The following is a 9440-nucleotide window of genomic DNA, read 5'->3' on the forward strand; positions in this document are numbered from 1 at the left end:
GCATGTCATTCTCAATGGAGAGAAGTCTTCCGAAGTAAGAGTGATTTCAGGTGTGCCGCAGGGGAGTGTCATAGGACCGTTGCTATTCACAATATACATAAATGACCTTGTGGATGACATCGGAAGTTCACTGAGGCTTTTTGCAGATGATGCTGTGGTGTATCGAGAGGTTGTAACAATGGAAAATTGTACTGAAATGCAGGAAGATCTGCAGCGAATTGACGCATGGTGCAGGGAATGGCAATTGAATATAAATGTAGACAAGTGTAATGTGCTGCGAATACATAGAAAGATAGATCCCCTATCATTTAGCTACAAAATAGCAGTTCAGCAACTGGAAGCAGTTAATTCCATAAATTATCTGGGAGTACACATTAGGAGTGATTTAAAATGGAATGATCATATAAAGTTTATCGTCGGTAAAGCAGATGCCAGACTGACATTCATTGGAAGAATCCTAAGGAAATGCAATCCGAAAACAAAGGAAGTAGGTTACAGTACGATTGTTCACCCACTGCTTGAATACTGCTCAGCAGTGTGGGATCCGTACCAGATAGGGTTGATAGAAAAGATAGAGAAGATCCAACGTAGAGCAGCGCGCTTCGTTACAGGATCATTTAGTAATCGCGAAAGCATTACGGAGATGATAGATAAATTCCAGTGGAAGACTTTGCAGGAGAGACGCTCAGTATCTCGGTACGGGCTTTTGTTAAAGTTTCGAGAACATACCTTCACCGAGGAGTCAAGCAGTATATTGCTCCCTCCTACGTATATCTTGCGAAGAGACCATGAGGATAAAATCAGAGAGATTAGAGCCCACACAGAAGCATACCAACAAACCTTCCTTCCACGAACAATACGAGACTGGAATATAAGGGAGAACCGATAGAGGTACTCAAGGTACCCTCCGCCACACACCGTCAGGCGGCTTGCGGAGTATGGATGCAGATGTAGATGTAGAATATCCTCATTATATGTCAATGAGTCTCATTCGCATTTCTGTAACTAGGTTTAGGGGCTAGAGTGTAATTACTTGTAATACATCGATGCATTGAGTGCAAACTAAATGTTATAAAATAATAACTGATACAATTATCTGTGTTTACCGGCCTTAATAGGACAGAAACTTTGAAAGCGTATCCACCTGACGCGATTCTCAATTTTGGAGCTTCTCCAGGGGTTGAGTTAACAACGTATCTTTTCTGTACAATATTGTTATTGAGATCACTGTCATTGGCACATCCGCCAGAAGACAGGCATTGCCTGGCTTTTTGTTGTCAGCTTCTCCGATGGATATTTGCCTTTGCTCGAAACGTGAAGACTTAAGGCGAATTTGAATATTGCATACGGCGAAAATTTGATGTTTCTATTCTTCCAGCTCTAACATTCAAAAAACAGTTACAATAAGCGGCAGAAAAGCGCCTGTGAACCAACAATTAATAATGCATTCATAATTAGTGGATTGTGAAAAACTGATTTTTTCATCAGCACAGCACCACAGTATGAACTCATGGGTTTCATATTATTCCTATACTTAATTTCGTTGTGATCGTTTACAATGACAGTAGCGGAGGAACAAAACCACCTGAGTCCACAGCTCGTGGTCGTGCGGTAGCGTTCTCACTTCCCGCGCCCGGGTTCCCGGGTTCGATTCCCGGCGGGGTCAGGGATTTTCTCTGCCTCGTGATGACTGGGTGTTGTGTGATGTCCTTAGGTTAGTTAGATTTAAGTAGTTCTAAGTTCTAGGGGACTGCTGACCATAGATGTTAAGTCACATAGTGCTCAGAGCCATTAGAACCAAATCCACCTGATTTGAAACATACTTTTCCACTGGGATTTGAATCTTTGACTACAGTTGCAGTAGCACGTCCAGTGAGGTATCAAGAATGTGAGCAATCACTCATTGCTGTAGTATAGGCTAGGGCAGAAAAAAGCAGTTTTCCGACTAAATAATCGATGAGAGCCACTGTCGCTGTCACTTATTAAGGAGGACATGTTCTGAAAATTTCAACTACATGTAATGAAATGAGTAGGTTGATGCAGCTCCAGTCCGGCAGTATCACTGAGTTGCCGAACATTTTCCGAATAGCTCAAATGGCTCTGAGCACTATGGGACTTAACATCTGTGGTCATCAGTCCCCTAGAACTAAGAACTACTTAAACCTAACTAACCTAAGGACATCACACACATCCATGCCCGAAGCAGGATTCGAACCTGCGACCGTAGCAGTCGCGCGGTTCTGGACTGAGCGCCTACAACCGTTAGACCACCGCGGCCAGCTTTCCGAATAGCACTTAAGATAAAAATATGTGTGTGTGTGTCTGTTCCTTCGGACATTTCCGAAAGAACAGACACTACGAATCGAAATAGACAGCCTTGTTAATCAATTAAATGTCGAAGGACACATGTCCATGCTGTCATGGGCGTTAAAATAGAACATCGGCGTCAGATGAAGATCTGTGCCTGACCATGTTCCAACTCGGATTCGTAGTGTATTTTCGTTCGGACATGTCCGAAAGAACAGACACCGCACATATATCCATATCCAGGGTGTTGCAGCAGGAATAGAGGATATTTTAGCAGGTGGTTAGGTGATAGTACAGTCGAATTGCATAAAAAAATTCCAAATAAATGCGTCAACATTTTATTGAGTACAGAGATACAGATGATAGTACGTAACCCTAACAAACTCAAAGGAAAGGCAAATGAGGAGGTTCAAAGTTGATTTTCAAAAATTCCCCCACCAAATTCTATGCACATTTGACTTCTCTTGATAGCACCACGTGTAGCTCTTCTGAGGTCGTCTTTGCGTTCTTTTATGAGGGCTGCACTATTCATAATCCGAACGGTCATGTGGTATGCGGCAAAGATGGGAATTCGCGACTGACGAGAAGCGTGTGTAGATAGGTGCTGCAGAGAGGTTTGCTGTTGTGTCTCGATAGTGCCCACCGTCGGAGGTTCGAGTTCTCCCACCGGCATGGGTGTATGTGTTGTCCATAGCGTAAGTTAGTTTAAGTTAAATTAAGTAGCGAGTAAGCTTAGGGATCGATGACCTAAGCAGCTTGGTCCCATAATATCTTACCACAAATTTACAAAAGTTTAAATCCAAAATACTGCATCTCGGTTCTTACAATAGTGCAATAGGTGCGCACTTGTTAGATGTAATTGAAGAGAGACTCCATTTCGGATTGTGGTTAAGGGCGAATCCCAAGCGCATGGCTACGAACAATTGGGAGCGGAAACTTAATGTCATCGGAGCCTTGTTGAAGGACCATGACATGCGATCGTTAGACCGACTGCAGAAAGTTCAGTTTATAAATACATACATACTTAGCAAAATATGTCACGTAGCAGCAGTCTTACCGATACCGCAGGTCACCGCACATAAAATACTAGCTGCAGCGTGTTGGTATGTCTGGAAACAAAATATCTGCAAAGTATCTTTCCACACGGCGACTTTGCAGAGGCAAAACGGAGGACTTGGAATTAAAGGCGTTAAATCTAAATGTGACACACTGTTTCTAACTCGTGCTTTTAAAATAATACATGCTACCAAGAGAGGCATCACGAAACTTCTGTTCCTCTCGTTAGATCCTGGGGATAGGAACGCTCCTGTTAATGTAGCACATACAGATGCCAGCCTAGATTACTTCCGAAAGTACTATGTCGATTGCAGCTGTATAAGACTTCCATCAGCACAAACCAACACTAGGACCGTCTATGATTATATTACCAGACATCGTCTTCACAATCCAATTCAGGTAAATTAACCTACTAAAAACTGGATGAACGTATGGAAAAATATCAACAATAGAATTCTACTAGTGCCGTATGGTACGACATTGTAAACGAAACCACACCCACAGCGGAACGATTAGGGAAAATCAAATTGAGACCATCTCCATACTGCGACAAATGTCGGCTTGTAGAAACTGTAGCGCACATCTTCTTATGTGAAAATAGAATGAGAATTTGGGACTGGAATAGGAAGAAATTTCCATTATCAACAGAACCGCAGAAAGTCATATACTGATAACTGAAGCTTTACAACCCAACTCGAAATGTTATCCTTCCGCAAAGAATAACAGTTTTTCGTGGCTTCTGGGACAGTTTGTGTTTACGTGTTAAAAAACAAAACTTCGAACTTAGAAGAGTACATGTTTCGTATTGTAGAAGAACATTTTAAGCTGAAGAAATATAACAAATATAAGGTTTCAAATTTTTTTGTCTATTGCTTTATGTGGGCTATAAAAGAAGTGGACAGTTTTATTGATTAGAAGCACAATACTATTCTTTCACTTTCTTTATTCCTGGAATCTGCTTTTACGTTGGTTCTAAAGTCAGAACTGTTCTAATTTGGTAAAACCCCTCCGGTTCCGAAATTTCTTTCAATTGTTGAAAAATATATGGCTTCCTTACAGAACTCATATGCATCCAGCGCATAATAACTTAAATTGTGAATGTGTTTCTGAATGAATGTTCATGTATTTTTCCGTCACCCTTTTCACTGTCATAAGTTATGTTCTACAAGGAACGCACGCCACTGGGGGCAGCAATCTGTAATTTATTTTACCTTAATTACTACTTCAATTATGATCTACAGTTTAAGGCATATATGCGGACAAACATAGAATACATGGGAACAATGCAGTTACTCAGTGACAGGTATGGGGGAGGCATTGTGGCCAGGCCTCGGATCTTCGACCCCTGCCCTCTTTGCCTCCGCCTACCCGGTGCTAAATGTCTTCTCAAATTAAAAAAAAAAAAAAAAAAACAGTGCAGTGGTCAGCACGTCTGCCTAGTAAGCAGGACGTCCAGATCCGAAGCCCGGTCGGTCACAAATTTTCATCTGCCGTCGTTGCTGTATTTCAACGCGCTGTGACAGTGTGGACGTCGGTCCTTCGATATTTAAGATGCAATTGCTTTTGAGGCAATAGAAGTGATTTGCGAACATTTGTCTTGCCATCAATGTAACGGGAATTCAACGGCATCCAACTCTCAGTCATTGCTTTGTGACGGCGCTAACGCATGACATATACATGCGAATCAGATTGTAGCGCTTATTTAGTACAATAACGAATGGTCAGTATACAAGTATTTACAAACAATAGAAGCAGGACTGCAGCGAACTGATCACTTAACCATGTGCAACGTGTAATGAGTCATTCCAGTTGCATAGCTGAGGGCAATATTTGTTAAGCAATTCACTGCAGAAGTAACGTAATACCCGCACGATGATCTCTGTAGTCATACTGTATCATTAGCAGCTCGCGAATGGACTATTACGTTCGTTAAATCGGATTACTCAAGATGATGCCAAATAAAGAGAAGCGACGACGCCACCATACTATCTTTACTTAAGAAGGAAAACAGCGCTAAAGTATGTGCGCTACCATTAACGTTACTGTAAGCAGTTTGGCAACAACACCACCATTACAACTGCCAAACTGTACCATTATCATCACATAGTTGTATGTCGCAGTGATTACAAGTTGCTGACGTTTGTCAATAATAGCGGAAAGCGCCTCATGAATGTGAAGTTCCATTTGCATTACGCCTAGGACGGAGAGAATCCTAAATAACAGTAGTAGGTCACCCAGGGAAGAGAAGAGTCCACGTATTGTCTCAAGTTCCACCTCATTCTGGATTGAATACGACTCCGAAAGTGACGTTAATTTGATGTTTCCGTCCACCTCCTGACGTCTTACTGAATGAAGTCTGAAGTGCAGGCACAGTTGCGTAGCCTGTCGCATGGATTGTGTGAAATGTTGTGGCAGCTGGCAGTCATTGCTGAATACAGACATGTGCAAATATCCTCACTGCTCTAGGGGAGCTCGTCTTTGTTGCATTTTTCCCATACCGTAATTAGCACAATAACATAAGGCTTATTCTGCTGAGAAACTTGATGCACACAAGTCCTTAAATAAGAACCTCCGAGCGGTAGTAATGCATGAAAGGAAACAGACTGTTGGACAAAGAATGGACAGCTTCCTGCTTTTTGCATTTCCGATAGCGCCTACGATAAGAATCTGGTGTCATATTATGCATCAGAACCCTAAACTGTTTATTTTTTTACTTCATACTAAAACAAAAGCTATGATATGAGAAGAGGAAATGACTTATAGGCTTCTCAGTAACTTTAGTTTTTCGTGTTTATTTTCTCACTTCATACTAAGACAAGGGCGTTGATATGAGAAGAGGAAATGAAATATACGCTTCCAAGACATGATATTTCCTTGTGTGTTACTACTGCGTGCATGAAAACACTGCAGTTAATTTTTGCGTCTTAGATAAATTTCGGTGTCATCTCACATTACTTTGTGAGAAAGCTCCCATTTTTTTGGGATTCAAATAGAATGGACATTTCATCACTGGTAAATATTCTGATGACTAATGACATGATACCCGTTGCAATTCCTCTATGGCACCTGTGAGTGGAGTCCCGTGTTTGTTACTATAAGAACATGCAGGCAGTGATGTCCGCTAACTGCAGTCAGAGCCAAGGTGATTTCTTTCTGTTTATGGCGAAGCGTCTGCTGCAGAGTCCACGCTCAGCCAACATAAACAAATCGCGGCGGCATTGGGCACTGCTAATCGCTGCACTTGTCGTGAGCAGCGACAACAAGAGCGCACTGTCTCTCCTAGCGATATTATGGAGTTAATACATCTTACTTACTTAACGTAATATGCAGGATGTAGGTTGTGTAAAAATTCAGTTTGTAACTTCCCATTGCATTAAAATACTTTACAGTCATATTTGATGCAATCTTTATTGTCTCTCTAATGTTTATAGTTTTGACTCAGATTGTGCGTGAACACGAAAACACACACACACAAATAGTCATTGATTCCAGTGATTTTGACGACTACTGTGTGTTGAACAACACATGTACCAATCAATTCCTCAGTTGGCGTCGAGTGGATGAGATTTTTCAATTACCTTGGATTGCAGGGATTGTAAGGAGGAGACTGAAAGTAAATGGACTTGTATGCTAAAGAGCTGCGACAAAGCAAAGTTGACCGATTATCAGATAATTGTCCACACGGGTTTTGTGGACGAGTATACTTTTTGTAACCAACCCACCCACCATCATTACGTAAGATTTCTCGAAGGCGTAGGGGCATTGATTTCATTAAGTCGTCGATAGTGTAGCGTGATGGTTTACTTCCCACCATACGATTTCTATATTCGTCCAAAGGGCGCTTGCATTTTTAGGTCCGCATGGCAATGACCTTGTTACCTCTGCCCACATATCCTCTATATGGTTGATGTGCGGTATTTGTGAAACAAACGGCAACAACTTTATCCTCTCTTGGCCCTGAAATCAATCTCGCACTGCTCTGTTATGATGGATGGGGCTCTGCTCATGTAAATAAACTGTTATCTCGTTACTTCATATATTTGTTTTTAAATAACGTATTTGTAATAAGCTAATTGTATTAGTATTTTACATAGTGTTTAAGAATTCAGGCCCTGTCATAGGTAAGTGATCTACATTCAACAGTCCGATTAAGAATGTGGTTTACCCAGTCTATCATATGGTGAGAGCCGTAGTCGGATATCCACATTAAGACTGACTGGCTGAATCCGATTAGAACCATCTGGTATCGAAATAAAATTACAGAAATCGGATATTTTGAACGTCTGTATTGCATCTATACTGCGCACATAATTCCTTTGATGGAGTAACATTTAGCAACTGTCTAAGATAAAGTGAGAAATATGTCTACTAGCAGCAATGCTACGTAATTATAACCCATATTTATGTGATGGAAATATTGAATCGAACAATACACATCCATTTTAGTGGTGGGAAGATACAGCATATCGGATTTGCTGATGACATAATAATGATAATAATAATCCCGTGTGGCGAATAGGGGAAAGCCTCCCACATACGGGTGGTACCGGGGAAATCAAATACTTGGGGTGCACCAAATACTGACACAATCCTGAACGGCTACTCAATCCGTTGAACCCAAAATCCAGACATGCCTGACTGAAAATCACCGGTACTCTGGTCACCGTCTGTTAGCTCAATGAGCTCGGCTCAAAATATTTGCTTCCAAAGGCTTGAATGCCGTCTGGTCCTGTCTGGTCCTGGTATCACCCAGACCAAACCAATGAAACATAAGCAAACATGAACTGTGCAAGCAAAGTCAACTTTATCCCAGGTGGTACACAACAGCCCGCCGACAGCGGCAGCTGGACTTTCGAGTTCTGGCGAGTCGAGGCTAGCACGGGAGAGAATATCGGAGATCTCTGGTAAATTTCCCTACAAGCAGAAAACATGCATTTGAAAACTAAACATCGATACATTGATCCAAACACGAAAACTAAATAATCTCCATAAGAAATCGACCGAGAAAAAATTCTCATACTCTCTCTTCAATAACGACTAACTGACAATGAAACCTTGCATTACGGAAGCCATCGCATCTTGAAGACCAAAACACAACAAAAGGTAGCGCAATGCGCATCAATCTTCGGCATGGCATTTCTCGAACACAGATCTATCATCAACTCTGTCAAAGAAATCACACCCATCAACAGTCGACTTATGACTATGCTCATTCAGAGCCCCAATAAAATATATACACTCATCAATGCACTTGCCCCCACAAACACCGACAATAAGAAAATCACCGAAAACGTAGAAAAATTCTGGAACACACTCGAAAAAACTATGAGTAAAATTCACCAAGATGACGTGAAAATACTAATACGAGACTTCAACTCTCTATTTGGGGCAGAAAAAACCTATACAAAAATCAACGGTACAAATTCAACACACCGAATCACTTACACCAACGGCACACGTCTGACTGACATTTGCCAACAATTCAACCTCAAAATGATGTGCACCCACTTTAGGAAAAAACCAATTCTCAAGTAACGTGCTTGATTACCAATTGAAAGCTGCTTTCGTTCGCCTTTCAAGACTCGCTGAAAGCCAGATTTTTAATTCTTTTGTAGCAGAGCTACAAGCAGGCACATACAAACTCAATGAGGGAATCGTAAGACAACGCTCGAGCAGAATTCGTCTTGCTACTTTCAGTATCCCTTAGTGTCACAGCGAAAACCTTGCGTTACTGCAAAATTCATAATGCCACTTTTGTTTTCTGCCGACATATTTTTGTTGTTGTGAATGCATGATTTTATCTATGAACTGCGTCACATTCATAATACTTGCGAATAATACAGGACATGAAGTAAATACAGACCTTTTCGGAGTCAAAAGTCGGTAATATCCTACTAATTCGTGTTAAAATAGGCTCAATCGTCTTACAGATATTTAATGCTTTGATAAGATAGACTGCCGTCGCGATGTTTGCGTAGTAAGCTGAATTTAAATTATATTAGTACAGTGAATATTTTAATTCCGTTTTCCATTAGTTTACTAAACGCAACAGTAATCATCACAGAGATATTAATCAG

This window comes from Schistocerca nitens, chromosome 3 (genome assembly GCF_023898315.1).
Source record: "Schistocerca nitens isolate TAMUIC-IGC-003100 chromosome 3, iqSchNite1.1, whole genome shotgun sequence".
NCBI classification, from domain to species: Eukaryota; Metazoa; Arthropoda; class Insecta; order Orthoptera; family Acrididae; genus Schistocerca; species Schistocerca nitens.